The sequence below is a fragment of the Glandiceps talaboti genome, chromosome 23 (genome assembly GCF_964340395.1).
Source record: "Glandiceps talaboti chromosome 23, keGlaTala1.1, whole genome shotgun sequence".
Lineage (NCBI taxonomy): Eukaryota > Metazoa > Hemichordata > Enteropneusta > Spengelidae > Glandiceps > Glandiceps talaboti.
This window is the reverse complement of record NC_135571.1, coordinates 7,552,733-7,562,952: the sequence shown is the minus strand read 5'-3', so window position 1 is coordinate 7,562,952 and position 10,220 is coordinate 7,552,733. Positions and strand designations below refer to the sequence as shown.

Below are 10,220 nucleotides of genomic sequence, written 5' to 3'. Positions count from 1 at the left end.
TTTTTTAAACTGTTCTTCAAATCTGTAATGGCTGTACATCGGATGAGAAAAAACAAATAACACAGAGACCATATGGAAAACAGCGGAAAACATAACTACCAGAACTAGACACTCATATGAATAAAACTTCAAAATAAAATAAAAAATCTACCTACCCCACCTATTCTAAAATTGAATGTAATCGGAACCACACAACTTTTTTTTTACGCCCAAGGCCAAATAAAAAAAGTTGTTTTTCACGCCGACCCTAAACCCTTTTCACGTATTCAAGAAAAATAATGATAAAATCGCGAAAATCGTGAAGTCTCAGTTTGGTGTCAGTTTCTGAGCTGCTATCGAGCAGCACTGCATGGATTTCAGGTTGGAGAGTGGTAGCATAGGCTAGCTTCCCAACTGGTACGAGCGATTTGTTCATAAATCGTTGAATGGTCATGAAGCACCACTGTATAACATTTTTAGATCGTACCTCCTTGAGAAATACATGTTCAATAGACGTCGACTTTACCCTATTTAGTCAAATTATCAATCTAACTCATTGAATGGGCTGCATTGTGCTGACGGCGAAGTGACAGAGTGGCCTCTCCCTTGTCAAGTACCTGAAGAATCCAGTTCAGTTTAAGATTTTTGTTTATTTCCGCCAGTAAAGTCAACAAGAAGTTGACAACAGTTATGCAGATACTTGTTTAGTATAGGGAAGTGCTACTTTTGGGCCACAAACTCGTTGCTATGGAAGTGTTCATGGTTGATAGGGATATTTGCATACATTTTTTGAATGTTTACTCACTTGCCTACCAGATGATGTTGTTATTTGACCAAAATATACTGCCAATTGGTTGTTGCTAAGGGCATGGTCATGCCAAAATAGTTTGAAGAAAATCTGCACATTAACATTTCTAGAAACATCTCCCCAAGTTTCAGTCTCATTGACCGAGTACATTGTGAGATATAAGAATGTTCTCTCCAAATTTCGCACCAATCTGCCCAATAGTTTCTGAGTTTTTCTTTTACCAAAAACCAAATTTTTTACCCAAATCACACATCTGTGATGCGATCATTTTCATTGGAACAATGTCCCAACTAGACCCCACAAGTAATGGCCCCACCAAATACCAAGGCAATCGGGTTGGCAGTTTTTGAGTTTAAGTCGTCCACACACACACACACACACACACACACACACACACACACACACACACACACACACACACACACACACACACACACATACACACACATACACACGCACACAGACAGACAGACAGACAGACAGACAGACAGACACCGCTTGATGCCTATAGTACTACTGAACCTACATTGTAGTTCAGTTGTGCTAACAAAACAGTCATGGCCAGTACTTGGGAAGGTTAAGAGGTAACACATGGTGATTGCAACGCGACGCATCTTATTGTCAACAAACAAACAAACAAACAAACAACTAAACAAACAGTACCTCACCTGGACATACATGAGCAACGACGACTGAACTTTAAAACTATTTCGTGGGTGGCTCCATACCATGTAACCATAGCATTGGCCATTGTACAATGAAAATATCTAATCGAGCGACAGTCCATCCTAACATTATATACTTGGCAAAAGAAAAGCCAAAAAATAGCTTTCAATTTCAAACCATCATCATCCAGAAAATTCCGAAGGTAATCATCCAGCAAATCTTTCAATCCTCAACTTCTGAAATAACGTTTTCCATCATTGGTAAACCACGGGGTCTTATGTATTACATGTTCTAACTTTATATCGTATTTCTATGTTATATGATAGTTAGAAAGTGGAGTGGTGTTAAATAGGTACGCTTTTTGTAATCAAGTTAGGGAGGCAAGGATTTAATATGGTTAGCGTTAAACATCGAATAAGAATCCCTAGCACATGCCCGAGTTGTATTGTTGACTGCAAGTTGCCGCTAAACAATTGCCCCACTTTAAATAAATCATTCCTCTTCACACCACTCCATGACATTAGCATGTTGACACACGATGGGAATATCTGTATTATCTGCCCATTCACAGGCACCTGATGTGATGTCATCGTCAGTAAACAGACCAAGTATGACTGTGTACATACAGCAGAAAATATAATTGAGTTCAGTTTCAATGATCAAAACATACCTGATAAGGGTCATATTCAACCAAGAAACATCACCAAAAACTGAGATAAGTAACCTCTGTGTAATTACAGTAGAGCAGAAATAAAAATAAATTTCCGATAACATGACTTCAGAAATAGATAAGTCGGAATTGTTTCCTAGTTTTTTTTTGAGAAATTGATTCAAAACCCTCAGGAAATATAACCATTGATCACCATATTTCTGTGGTATTTAGGTGAGATGTTAATGAAGAAAGGAAGTTGCTTCTAACACAATATACAGACTGCACTGTGTAAAATCAACTCACAGCCTCAAAAGACTGTTTCCTGACAATGGGAGCTTTGAAAGAATTGACCAAAGATACATAGGAAATAGAAGTAAGTTCTCCCTATTTTACTTTTTTGAATATAAAAAAGTGTTTAGGCTTAAACCTACGCTAGTAGCAACTGAGACATCTATAATACTAAGGCCTAAAATAAATAGTTTGGTTCCGGTTACCCGACCCCACCTAATTTTTCATTACCGACCCTAAACTCTGTTTTAACATTTTCGGCAGAAAAATGATAAAATCGCGAAAATTGTGAAATCTCGCAAGAAATAGTGGATGCGGAAACTGACACCAACTTAAAAACACAATATAACACTGTTTTTCCGATCTGTAATGGCTGTACATCTGATGGGAAGAAACCATTAACAGAGAGACCATTTGGAAAACAACGGAACACAATGGAAAACCTGAACTAGACACTTACATATGAAAAACATTAAAAAGTAAGTCTACCTACCCGACCTATTCTAAAATTGAGGGTAATTGGATCCACACAATTGTTCTTATTAGGCCTAAGCAGGAGTTTTATCCAGGGGTACTTTCTGATTCGGCCGAATGGATTAGACAAAACTCTCATTTTTCTGGGTCATCATAATTTTTTGGGGGACATTATAAAAAAAAGCGGCAATGGCATTGTAGCACAACTGTACAGTTTTTGAAAGTATTTACCCACATGCTGATCCATGCTAGATATTTGCTGAATGATTATGCAGTTGCCTATCCAACCCTGTTGTTATCTATGCAATATAGGCGATCATTTGGTTGTTGCTATAGGCGTGGTCATGTTGCTAAACATATTTGCATACAATTTTAATGTGGGTCATCTATGACCTGTCACTTTCAAAATTCTGGGTCAGGTTCAAAAATGTGTGTCAAATGACCCCAAAAGAACTCTGGCTGCAAAACTGTGTTACTTATCTAAGTTTTTGCCGATGTGCTGTGTTTGAATGTAGTTTTTATTAAACACATTTGATCATTGAAACTGAACGCAATTATAAAAGCTGTAAATCAAACCCCCACCACTTCAGCATTACCCATTGAAGCTCGCACATGCTATTCAATCGGTACATTTTAGAACGATGAAATATGATATATCACTTCAAATCTTGATAAAGCATTCCCTACCATATGTCGCTACAATATTGTATGATATTCAAAACCAAGTGGCGTATTGTCCGTGATAGGTTTTCTCCAATGAATTTCCAGATGTAAACTGACTATTTTCCTTTAGTTCTTTGTTATCATCAATATATGCTCCAAATTATATAAAATAGTAATTTTTAATTCTTCAGACATTGTCTAATAACTGAAATCATTACTTATGCAAATGACCCATTAAATATACTAAATTAATTGAAATACCTACCTCACCTATTCTGAAATTGAGCTTAACCGAACCACACAAATATTGTTAGCCTTGGGCATCTCAATAAGTTTTGTTACGAATTATGGCAGGCCGAACTCAATAACATTTTCATGCATAAAATCACATTCGTATTCTGACCATTCAAGATTTCCTTGGTTAAATGACATATCTGGATTTTTATTTCATGGTAAAGGTAAATGTTTGTATTTGTATATTTCTTGTTTCTATTCGTTAGGGTCTATTCATGTTGTTACATGTACATGATGTATGTTTGTGTTCGTACAAATGTATTGGTATTCGTCAACCTTTCATTTGAATTTGTGATTTTCGATATTATTATCGAGGAATTAATTTTGAATTTGGTAAATTACATTTTTTCATTCATCAACTTCTTTTTAATTAGACAAATTGTATATGTGGCATATGGCCACATGCTACGACATACGCTACGATCCTATTTCTATTGTACAAGAGAGCTCCTTGCATGGTGTACACATGTATTGCTATTCAAGTGAACTATATGTATTTATATGTAATTATACCCGCACAAATGCAGTCATTGATCGAGCACATACATGAAATGTTACATCTTTTCTCACTGTGAACACTAAGAAACAGTTTTTTGCTTGGATCTTCCTTGTTTCATCTCACCGTGATGGTGATTCGTGTTCATATTAAGATAAATTGCATCATTCTATACACTCACTCGCTATTAATGTCTCTGTATTTTGTTTTATGAAATTCGTAAAATGAAAATGTGTACAAGTCGCAAAAAAAAACCCCACCGTGTTCCCTAATTGAAATGTCATATCCACTCTGGTTTTGGGAGTAGATAAATGAATGAAAACGTTTAATCAAACACGAAACCGAACATTAATTTAGTTTGCAAACACAAGTTTGCTGACTTGGCGATGCTTCGCCAATAATGCAAAAGTAAATGTTTCTGTTATTTTTAAACCGACGGTGTTGAATTTTGGTGGGATTATGCTTTTCTCAGTATTTACACCCCTTTTCGGTAGAGCGTGTCAGTTGTGTTTGGAATAAACTATCAAGGTCAGTGAGTCTAATCACGAGGTTTCATGTTGAGATAGACACCATAAAAATAGCACACATATATCACTTACACTGTCGGGCTCTATATTTAGTTACTGGTATGAACAGTATAGTAACAGCATGCACACTACTACACATGGACATGGTGTAATCTGTCAAACAAAATCCATGGTCAGTGCAGTGCAGTGTAAGTGATGTATGTGTGTTCTTTTTATGGTATCTATCTCAACATGAAACACATCCTCTTCTCAAGCTTTACCCCGGGTGGAAAAACATGGTCAAATATGACTTTTCGTATAATATATAGTGATTTGACTATGCAAAATACAATACAATGCAATTATTGATGACTGACTGACGGACGGACTGACTGTCTGACTGGCCAACCGACCGACCGACCGACTGCCTGATTTATTTATTTATTAGATACACATTACATTTATCAATAAGACAAAACCAAAAACATAGTTATTTCGAAATTCATATATGGCCATTGCAATCCATCGAACATAGTTCAACCGTGACCAGAAAATTTGTCCATGGATCAAACGCCAGAATTTGTCATACGGCCAGCACAATTCAACCAACCAACCAACCAACCAACCAACCAACCAATCAACCAGCAGCAACAACAACAACAACAACAACAACAACAACAACAACATATGGCTAGATACAAAGCATATCGAAAATAATTTGATCACTAAAATTGTACACGCCATTCTGGAGTAAAGGATGCTATCCGATTTCGTTAGTACTTTGCTTCAATATTAATCAAACTTCATGCACATTAGTGTCATAATTATATACAAAAAATTGAAAATTAACAGTCCGGTTTGATACATAATTTAAACGTTTTGTGTACGTTTTATATTAAATTTTAACGTGTTAGGGAGTCTTTTATACTGCATTATATGCCCACGCATCTTCGCGTAGATAATTGTCCAAGAAATAAAGTACAATTGGTGTATTATAAACACGAATAAATTAAATATTATCTTTAATGGCTTTTCTCCACGATTATCTAAGAATTTTTTTAGTAGCTGTGCAACAAGCTGGGCAGGTTCTCGGTACATGTTATTTCACTATAAGCTATAGGTCAAAATAGCACAAGAAGGTAAGCCTATTATTTTCATGTGCACCTAGCTATATAATATGTGTAGTATGCATGTGTAACGTGTGAAGCAGACACGAACATCTGGTGTACACTGTTGTAGTAGAATATCTCCATTTATATAGATACAGTTATTATACTGCATTTGATGTATTTGTCATTATTCAAAATTAAATAAACAATAGCGAAACCTTACAACAGCTAGCGTTTAGTCTTATGCAACATAATGAAATAATACTTCTAACATGGAATTATTGCTATAAAAATATTTATATCAATAGGATACAGAAAACTAAAGCAACATAATCTTAAAAGCTATAACTGCTTAAAATTGCATTACTTTCATTTAATTACACTAAATCAAGGGAAAATGATGCCAAAGGAGTGACTGAATTACTAGAAATAATATTATATATCAATGTATACATGTTTATATATATATATATATATATATATATATATATATATATATAACTCGGTGAGTATCAATCTGCTATAAGACAGTGCTCTATACCGCAGTGGCAGAGCGTAATAGTATATATATATATATATATATATATATATATATATATATATATATATATATATATATATATATATATATATATATATATATATATATATATATCTGGGTCGGTGTCTCTGTCTGTTAGTCTATCTGTCTCTGTCTCTGTGTCTCTCTGTGTCTGTGTCTGTGTCTGTGTCTGTCTGTGTCTGTGTCTGTATCTTCCTCTGTCTCTATGTATGTATGTATGTATGTATGTATGTATGTATGTATGTATGTATGTATGTATGTATGTATGTATGTCGCTCTCAATCTCACTGTCGCTGTCTCTGCCGCTGTCTATGTCTTTCTCTCTGTCTCTTTCTCTCCCCTCTCTCTAAAGGAAGGAACCTTTTATGGACTTTGAAATCAATTATCAATGTTACTTTAATAGTTTAACGGTGTATCACACAAGTGTACATCTATAGCGTGGGGGTGGGGATTGGGTTTATTTGATGGGAGGAGCATGACATTTTATGAGATCGTTAAGGAGGAAAGAGGTTTGCGGAAAAAATGACCGATATACTTTCTCCGTAGTTCCATGTATTCAGCGCTCGTTTCCTATTACTAGTGATTTGGTTCCCTTACGACGTAGGTTGAAAAACTGAACAATATGCGTCAATGTGTGTATCAAACAGCTGTGCCTATATTTCATTATGTTGGATTGACAAGCGACTTTTATATACTATATAATATATAGATTTATGTGACTAGCCCGAACTGGTGGATTTATTTCCATCAACGACAATACAGTGCCAAGGACTTCCTTGTTTGTTTGTTTGTTTGTTTGTTTGTTTGTTTATTCATTTTTTTGCATTGTTGTTATTTGTTTTGTTAATTTTCAGTGAAAGTTGTGTATTCTTTACTGTTGACAATTTAAATCGCTGAGTCCAAAGGTTAAGTCCAATACCGTCCGGTAATACGGTGAATATAACTAAACCCTTCTCTTATTACCTTATTCGTCATTTCGGATATTTTGGAATTATCTTGTATCTATTACAGTGTTATATTGCTTAGAAAATTTTCGAGTACATATATTTAAGCGTATAGGTGTAATGCAGGTGTATTTAAAAAAAGGTATTTTTCTTTGCATAAAAAATCAATATGGCGACAAAATTGTATTTTTTCACAAGTTATATGGAATACAATTCACCTCGTTTGTATCGACGATTTTATGATTTCAAACAATTTCTGATCCGTGTCGAAACAAAAGTTATTTCTGACAAAGGGCTTACATGTGGAAACAAAATCGGTGAAAAATGTAACGTATGGTAGGCTGGTCGAAATTGAGCAAACAGTTGTTACTAACATAGCACAAACAATTGTTACTCCTGCAGTAGCTATGCTAGACGTTTGACTGTACAGTCAATGTGATCTGCCAAAAATTACTGACAAGTATAGAATACGAAATAAATCGGATTATTTCGTATCACGTTCAAGTTTAAATCGCAGAATTTCTTTTTCATAATTCACCACCGCAACCTGGCAGACTGTTTCAAATATTCGATAAATAAAAATACCAAAATTGACTACTCACCACGCTGCAGAGATACCTAAATAACTCAAATGTTTTGTATTATAGCACAACTGCTGGTTTACTATTGAAAGCAAAGGCGTATACGGGTTTGTAACGCAAATGAATATCGTGACCTCAATATAGGTATATTGAGGTCAACTAGGAAATGAATGAACAGCAGTGGTTCGCATTAATCACATTCAAATTAGTATTGTGCGGAAAGGTTGTATGTATGTATGTATGTATGTATGTATGTATGTATGTATGTATGTATGTATGTATGTATGAATGTATGCCCTTCCTTCTTTCCGCTCTGTCTGCCTCTCTGCCTTCTATGTGTAGTATATGTGTAGTATATGTGTTTGTTTGTTTGTTTGGTTTTTTTTTTGTTTTTTTTTGTCTGATGTTCATAGCAAATGATGGTATGCTCTATTACTTTACTATCATCAATTTTGATCATCAAATGGATGGATGAATAAATATATATATATATAGATATCGAGATAAATAGATATAGATAGATAGACAGACAGACAGACAAATAGATAGACAGACAGATAGATAGATAGATAGATAGATAGATAGATAGATAGATAGATAGATAGATAGATAGATAGATAGATAGATAGATAGATAGATCGAAAATATGAAAGAATGAAAAAATAGTAGAAATTGAGGACTTGATTTGTTAAGTAAGCTAGATCATTCACGTAATTTTTGTTACAGTAATAGGGAACTTGCAAACCCGCCATGTTGAATGTTGCATAATGGGAAATGTGATAATAAATGCTAATCAGTTAGTATTATGTATATTGTTTATAACCACAAATGATCAATTCATAGTCACCCTGACCATTGTGGGAGGTTTATTTTATCGGTAGCTCCAGATTAGGTAATACGATAACCTCAGTTAATCCCATAGTCCTTTGCGTCTGAGCATGCTCAGTCTGGATTGCAAGTTCCCTATTCGTAAAATTTATATTCTATACTGCGATAAGAAAAATATGAACTATAAATTATTTCACTTTTGTGTAACCTTTTTCGTTTTATGCGAATGGTCACATAATTTATCAGCTAGAATGATATAGGCTTGGTGTTTCCCATATGGGGCATTATGTTGTGACACAGAGATAGACATATTTCAACTCTAGACTAACAATAACAGAAACACAATAAACACAGCAGGATCCTTTGTCAAATCACATCGAACACTGATGATATTCTTTCACAGTGCAGTAAAAACAGGCTTCTAAATGAAAACAGGACGACTTGATGATTGTAATGGCTGCAATGGTTTATTTTCCAACTGATAATCAACATGTAATTGTTTCTTTTGCATTATAAGTTGTCTGAGGGTTTTCATTAAATGTCCTGTCACAGGAGTGAAACACAAACCTATGTCATTTAGCTGTACTTTATCATGTGTGATAGCTGTGCCTATTCTCTGTCACTTAGTTAATTAAGCGCAACATGCTTCTACATGTTCTCTAGTTATGACGTCATAAAATTAGCATACTTAATCCTAAGCTATTTTTATTTTCATATTTATAAATGTATCACCTTAGAATTAGTTTGGAGATAAATTTATTTGCGGAGGAGGAGGAGGGGGGCGGTAGCATAGCCATTAGAATCGATGGACTATTTGTATGCGGTTGTCGTGGTCGAAGAGTTTGAATCTGGAAGTTGTCTGTCCGAGTTTCACTCATTTGCCTCTGAATGGTTTTATTTATGGCCTTTGACAAACTTTGAACCACGATTCTAACAAAATCAACCCAGCTTAATGGATGGGAACTTGGTAGGATAGTACTTACAATGTAAAGAATTTAAATTTATGCTAATTGAATGTATGATCTGTCAAAGGATATGGGTAACTGTTAAAAGCAATCAATATGAGATTTCCTCAAATCATGTTTCCAATAAAATACATTTAGTATAATGTTGCTGTCATTTATCAGTCGTGAGATAGTCACGCATGAGGAGTTATTACGAATTGCATGCGTGAAAAAAAATACAAAAAATTTTGATTTTTTTTTGAAAAAATAGCGATCTAGCAATGACAATGCAAACTGTAGGATAACCTTGATAACCTGTATTGAATGATTTATCACAAAAATAACCCAGGGGAGAAGTGCCTGTCAGAATGATCGATTAGACCTTTACTTTACGACACCTAATTGGTTCGGGTACCTGGGTAGCTG

General features: G+C 34.8%; 1 protein-coding gene across 3 annotated transcripts in view; it reads right to left on the bottom strand.

Annotated features, from left to right (window-relative positions):
• Nucleotides 1-8,079, bottom strand: part of LOC144452949 (galactosylceramide sulfotransferase-like) — a 22,084-nt gene extending 14,005 nt beyond the window's left edge. Inside the window, exon 1 of one of the 3 annotated variants that reach the window (XM_078144181.1) lies at nt 8,044-8,079. The gene's annotated coding sequence lies outside the window, so the exon portion shown is untranslated. Of the gene's footprint in view, nt 112-1,455; nt 1,519-8,043 lie in introns of those variants that run through there. The other 2 variants (XM_078144180.1, XM_078144179.1) reach the window with 2 other exon arrangements.
• Nucleotides 8,080-10,220: the final 2,141 nt, after the last annotated feature.